A 7,475-nucleotide genomic window follows, 5' to 3' on the forward strand; every position below is an offset into this window, starting at 1 on the left:
GTGACGTCGGAGGCTCCAGCCGCAGGTAGTGTGCAGGGCGGGGCGGCGGCCGCGGCGTCAGGTTCCTCCCATTCGCTCCAAATGTTTATACCCAAAAAATTATGGATTTTCCAATCTGTTGTAAAAGTAATCCATCATTCCTAGGGCTTCCAGTCATACGTATTTAAATTTAATTTTATGTTCTGACATAGCGCGTCGGGCTAAATTCATAAACGCAAACAGGCTTTTGATGACAAATAGTAAAATGTTACAAATTTCTGTCATAATATATTTATATACTTAAATCCCTGAAAGTTTCAGCAATAGAAATGTATGTAATGGAACGAATAGGAAAATCCCGCGTCGGTGACCTCGGCCTGACAAGGTCGCGGGTTCCATTCCACTCGACCTCACCGCGGCCCTCCCTCGGTAATCTTCCATAATGGACCTCGGTTCCCGATGTATTCCTGATACAAACATACATTAAATAAGTAAAAGCCGTTTTACTTTTGTAAGCATCATTGTCTTTGTACAGCACCATACATATCTACACCTTGTGAGTTGTGACTTGTGACTCACTCTCTCACATTATAAGCCGAAAGATTTGCGTCATACACACGTCATACAAACAACTCTACTACAAGATGAATTGTTTATTAAATATTATCGTAATAACATTGACGTACTATTTATTTTAGTAACGGTAGTCCGTTATTTCCGTGTTTGCATACATCCTAGGTATACTTAGCGTAGGTGCAGTGTAGTGTTTACAATCATATTAAATAGTCCTGCTACTTGCAATGTACTCTCAATCAATCGGAGAGGGTTTCGCTAGATGGAGCATACTCCTTCAATGGCGGAAGTATATGGGCTAGCAGCCAACCCAGTTGCCAATATTTTCTAGCCACCTAAAGGCCACAAACTTCATTTAACGGTTACTGACACAAATTAAAATACGTAAGACAAGAACAAGGCATAAAATAATTATTTTTACCTTCTTTCTTTCTAAATATCTGAAAGCTTTGTTTCCGATGTTCTTGATTAATGTAGATACTTATAATTGCTTTTTTTTGTTATAAAATAAAATCCTGTATCTATCGTTCTTTAGTACATATTATATCTACTTAGGTACCTGACTGAACGTGTAGAGCTGTTTGATAGCTAAGAGAGCCTTACTCGTGTTACGACCCATTTCAAGGAATTATTCTGGGGGGAGAGGGAGTCGGGCGCACTTCTACAGCTACTTAGCTCGGCCATGAGCAACCTCGATGTTATCTCCCTAATCCTGTTTCATAAGGAAAAGTATGAAAAATGAAAACCGCACTAAAGTACCTTTAGTACGATGTTCATCTTGCTACTATTCTCATCCGAGAAAATATTATACCGTAGCTTTAGTTTTATTAAGGTTGCTTCAAATAAAAGTTTTGATAAAGAGTAATGAAGTCGGTATCATTCCGAGGATATATTACGAATTCATTCCATATTTATTTTTATCGTGTCATTCAACGTTTGCGGTGAGTCAGCTAAGGGCGTTGGGTTCGGTATGCCTTTATTCGTGTGCAAGGTGCCCGATGCGGTGACGAGGCCCATCGAGTGGCGGATGGATGGTCGTTCAGGGGACGCCACAAATCGCTGCGCTGCCGCCCCCGCTCAATAAAGTTCGCGAGTTTAATACGAGCGGGTCGGCGAGCGCGGGTGAGCGACCATGTTCACGGCCGCGGCCGCGCGGAAACGACTCGCGACCAAACAACGGCAAACAAAGCGAGCGCCGGCCACGACAGTTACCGCAGGTGAACGACGATTAACCTCTCGGCGAACGGTCGTTAGCCGAAATGGATCTTAAATGGCTTCGCCCGAAGGCGACCGTTCTCGTTACGAATATCTCCCGGACGTTTTACGGCCAGGGAGCGCTAATAAAACCCGTGACGAACTGCCGACGTGTTCCTGCATTGTCCTTTCTTCACTTTATTATTGTTTCAACTCGGGGGTCATCGAGACGAATTTATTAGTTGATGTGCGCACGTGAAGTCGTTGCGGAAAACAATATTAATTGCTTAGGCATTTACGAAGACGATTACGTTTATTAGGTACTGATTGTACTTAGGTACCTATGTGGAAATATTTCCAGACAGAACGTTTTTTTATTGATTCTATAACATGTAATCTAAGTAGGTACCTTTAGTCATTAAGTACAGGGGTGAGTCATGATATCCGTGCACTCTATATGAAGCTATGATATACGTACGTATCTATATATTTCCCGCCTTTTTTAAAGTTTATAATATAAGGTAATCTGTGTGTATACGACTATGGGGACGAGTACTGGCTGGCACTAATCCCACTTTATTTTTGTCAACTATTACTTTCGTATTAGGTACAAGATTGTTCGTTGTAAATCATACACACGAGTTCGGTACGACATCAATATAATAACAAACACCATCACAATTACATATCAGTCACGTTAAACTAATTAAGAACGATCACAAGGGAATTAAGATAAAATATGAACAATAAACTAGAAAAAGCAACACTCCGGTCTAGTCGTTGAGCGCCATATTGTAATTTGACCGACCCCGCGCGGGCGGGGGAAAGGTCCCTTATTGGCCGTGCAATAGGGTAGGCGGGAGATTTGAACTGCCACACCACCCCCCTACGGAGACAATGAACCCCAGGGTAAGTATAAAGGAAGAACCAAAAAGTAGCTTACATGTCAGCCGGGATTTTAAATCGTACTCTGCGACCTGAACGCGTCGTGTAAGGCGGTGCCAGTTGTGCGGGAGCCTTCTGTGAAACAGGTATCGGTGCGGCTGGTGTTGCTGCAGTAGCAGGTGCAGATGCGGGACTCGGCAGCGGCAGATCCGGAACAGCTGTGGCGGGTGCAGGCGGAGCAGGCGAGACTGGAGGTAAGGTGAGTCTATTTGGTGTTGTAAATGGTAGGACGTCATCGGTGTATGCGGGTTTAACACGATCCAAGCTAACCTCAACATTTTTGTTGCCGGTAGCTATGGTGAGTGTTTTATCCTTGCGCGCTATGACCTTATAAGGGCCAAGGTAAGGAGGTCTCAACGACGGGCGTACGGTATCGTCTCGAAGAAAAACGTGCGACGCAGTGTCCAGGTCCTTGGATACAAAGGTAGGTCGTTGACCGTGACGTGAGGTAGGTGTTGGACGTAGCTGGGACATGAAACGTCTTAATTGGGCTGCCAAATTAGTGGTATCTTCCACGCGGTTGTCGGAGGCAGTAGAGTGGGATATAAACTCGCCGGGTAGGCACAACGGTTCGCCGTACACTAACTCGGCTGGGGAGCAATTAAGATCCTCTTTCAGAGCCGCACGCATGCCGAGAAGTACCACAGGAAGAGCTCTGTGCCAGGATTCTTGATGGCACATTAAGGCAGCTTTTAGTTGTCGATGCATTCTTTCTACCAAGCCGTTCGCACACGGGTGATAACTCGTGGTACGGACGCGCTTGATGGAGCAGAGTTGCAGGAGAGCATGGAAGAGGGCCGATTCGAATTGGCGACCCTGATCTGTGGTGACCAGAGCGGGTACGCCATAGCGGGATATCCATTCCCGATGGAAGGTTTCAGCGACTTCTTCTGCGTTCATTGTAACCATAGGCCAGGCTTCCGGCCACCTCGTAAATCTGTCAACAGCGGTCAAACAGTATTGGAATCCCTTGCTGTGAGGCAGCGGTCCAATAATATCCACATGGACATGTCGAAAACGCTGCGATGGGTTAGAAAAAAATCCGAGGGGAGATTGGGTATGTCTGGTGACTTTGGAGCGTTGGCACGCGAGGCAATTGCGAGCCCACGTTCGGCAATCTTTATTCATGCCGGGCCAGACAAAGCGATCAGCTACTAATTTAGTAGAAACTTGCGCGCCAGGATGATGCAGATTATGCAGTTTGTTAAAATAAGCTCGTCGAAAGGAGGGAGTGAGGTAAGGCCGGGGTTTGTTGGTGGACACGTCGCAGTAGATGGAGATGTCGGTACCAGGTACTTTGACCTTCTCCAGTTTAAGTGACGAGTCGGTTCGTGCCTTGTGGAGTTCCTCATCGTTTTCCTGGTCCTCCGAGAGCAGCGTGTAGTCGTCCTCGAGGTGTATGGACTCAACACGGGACATAGCGTCTGCAACAACGTTGTCGGTTCCCTTGATGTGACGAATGTCCGTGGTAAACTGGCTGATGAACGAGAGTTGGTTTAGCTGAACTGGCGGGAGCTTTTCGCGTTTTTGGTGGAAAGCGTAGACCAAAGGTTTGTGATCCGTGTAGATGGTAACATGTTCTACTTCCAGGATATAACGAAAGTGTTGGACGCTCTCGTATACTGCCAGTAGCTCTCGATAATAAGCTGGCCAACCGGTTTGCTTCTCGTTCAGCTTTTTACTAAAAAATGAAAGTGGTTGCCACTGGCCGTCGACATGCTGTTGCAGGCAAGCCCCGATGTGGGTTGACGATGCGTCGGTGAAGAGACCGAGATCAGCGCCGGCGGCAGGATGGACAAGTGTCGTTGCATTGGCAAGATGGTCTTTACATTTTTGAAAGGCTTCCTCTAAATCAGTCGACCAAGGAATCGGCTTTTTTCCTTTTCCTTGAGTTGCCGTAAGGACGTTGATGAGGGGAGCCTGTAGCTCAGCAGCGTTGGGAAGGAAGCGGCGATAGAAATTAACCATTCCTAAAAATCTGCGAAGTCCCTCGACGGTCTTCGGTAAGGGGAAACTCTGCAGAGCTTCGATCCTCTCCGAAGGTGGGGAAATACCTTCCGCGGAAATGCGGTAGCCCAGGAAGGTTACCTCTTTAGCACCCAGTACGCACTTTGAGGAGTTGATCACAACACCGAAGTCTTGCAGGCGCTTGAATAGGATGCGTAGGTGCTCCTGATGCTGGGCAGTATCCCTGGAGTAGACGAGGATGTCGTCGACATATGGGAAACAGAAGTTCATACCCCGAGTGACCTCATCGATGAACCTCTGAAAAGTTTGGCCTGCATTGCGGAGCCCAAAGGTCATAAAAGGAAATTCGAAGAGGCCAAACGGGGTTATGATGGCCGTCTTCGCAATATCCTCGTCCGCAACAGGAATCTGATTATAGGCCTTTACAAGGTCGATGGTACTAAAGACGCGTGATCCAGCGATGTTGTGACCAACGTCCCCAATGTGTCGTACTGGGTAACGATCCGGCACAGTTCGCGCGTTTAATGCGCGGTAATCGCCACAGGGTCGCCATGTGGAGTCTTTTTTGGCCGCTAGATGAAGCGGTGAGGACCATGGACTCTTAGAGGGTCTCGCAGTCGCATTCTTTACCATAGCTTCGAACTCAGACTTAGCAGCGAGTAGTTTCTGGGGTGCGAGCCTACGTGGGCGACTGGAAATGGGGGGACCATCGGTGGTGAGGATGTGGTGAACCGTGGAGTGTGTAACAGATTTCGGTATGCCAGGGGGTCTCGTAATGCTGGGGAATTCCGTTAGGATCTTGGTGAACTGCGAATTAACGTCGTTGACGGCGACAGTTTTAACGCTGGTTTGGCTGGTATTTGCAACCGATGCAGGTGCTGTAAGATTGGTTCTACCGTCAATGAGGCGTTGATTGCGACAGTCAGGGAGCAAGCCGTAGTGGGCTAGGAAATCAGAGCCTATGATAGGAGTGGCTACGTCAGCGATGACGAAATTCCAGGGAAACTCCCGTCGAAGACCTAAATTGAGTCGCAGGGCCAGGTTGCCGTACGTCTTGATACTGCTTCCGTTTGCGGCGCGGACGTCAAAATTGGTCGCATTATAGCGGCCTTTGAGGAAATGGCGAGGAAAGCAGCATATGTCTGAACCGGTATCGATTAAAAATCGATGACGCGATCCGGGGTCAGACACAAACAATCGGCGGCCAGTGTGAGAGCAACCAGTTTCCGCCACTACTAGTTGCTTGTGAAGTTTTCCTGAGACTTCCAACCACATGGGCTTGTACATTTGGTGGCTTTGGATGCGAATTTCTTATGGTACCAACATAATTTGGTGCCTTCCCTAGATGTGGAGTTGGTGCGAGATGTGGCGTTGGAGCGAGATCGGGATCTGGAACGTTGGTGCTCTTTAAAAAGGATATCTACTTTCTTGGTAAGTGCCTCCATACTATTTATCAGCGTAGTGAGGTCAGGAAGGGTGCTGGTATTAGCAGTAGCAGCGTAGACGTTGACTGAAGGGTGTCCCACAGGTGAGTCTGCAATAGCATCTGCTATTTCAGCGACTTTGTCCAGCGGCAGGTCTTTCTGAGCGATGAGTATACGCTGAACTTCGCTGGGTAACCGACGCATCCACAGTTCGCGGAGTATTCCTTCATCCTTCATGGAGCCGGCTAAGGACCGTAGGTGCCGTAGAAAAACTGAGGGTTTTCTATCACCCAGCTGTTCCTCACTGAGGAGCTGACGAATTCTGCGTTCCTTTGAAGTGGAGAGTCGACGTATTAACTCCGTCTTCAGATGTTCATACCTGTCCTTGGCAGGTGGGTTGGATATGATATCTTCCACCTCATCAACTATCCTTGAGTCCAGGACAGAGAGTACATGGCCATACTTGGTAGCGTCCTGAGTAATTCCACAATTTTCAAATTGTGTCTCTGCTTGAGCGAACCAACAAACTGGCTTTTCAGCCCAAAAGGCAGGTAATTTCGCCGTTACTGCATTCACACAAGGCTCGGGGTTGGTTGTAGTAGCGGCTTGCAATGCCGCTAATTGCTGACGCAACTGCTCAAGCTCACTTTTTAGTTCCTCCTCCATATTACAATTTAACACTGAGTATTAATTATAGTAGTAAAATAATAGTAATAGTAGTAATAATTAACACCGTTGTAAAAGACAAAGAGACTAAAGTAAGTGAGATGTAAATGTACACTAAAACACAAGGAAAATGTTTAAACAGAAATCCGAAATATAGTACCAAAATTCACACATAAGCAGTACCTGCAGAACATACACAGTAGTACAACCCTATTCTAAAAACAATAATAAAATATTTAGAGAAACAAACATACATATGTGCTTGTCTTACTAATAATATGGCTCAGTAATATGATATAAACAGTAATATGAGGACAGCAAAAAACCAACAAGAATTTAGAAATAGGTAGTAAAAATAATTATTGGCCGTTAATATGCCCTGTATTATATTATGATATTATTATTGTTATAATATTTATTAATTATGATGAATTAATGAGTTTTATGGTAAACAAGACGTGAGTGAGCAAATGAAATGTTTTAGTTGAAATGTTATAAATCTAAATGTCCAATTAATATAATAATCACTGCAGAACACCAGTATAGTTAAATGTTTGTAAAATAGTTCGATTTGGAAATAACTTCTACTTGCGTGGAGTTCCCGCGGAGCGATGGCAGTACAGGTGAATGACAGTTTGACAACAACTGTCAATGTCGTGAGTGAGATAACTTGAATCACTCAGTTGAATCACTTAGTACTTCACTTCGATCGTAGTCGTTCTTATT

Source organism: Pectinophora gossypiella, chromosome 6 (genome assembly GCF_024362695.1).
Source record: "Pectinophora gossypiella chromosome 6, ilPecGoss1.1, whole genome shotgun sequence".
NCBI lineage: Eukaryota > Metazoa > Arthropoda > Insecta > Lepidoptera > Gelechiidae > Pectinophora > Pectinophora gossypiella.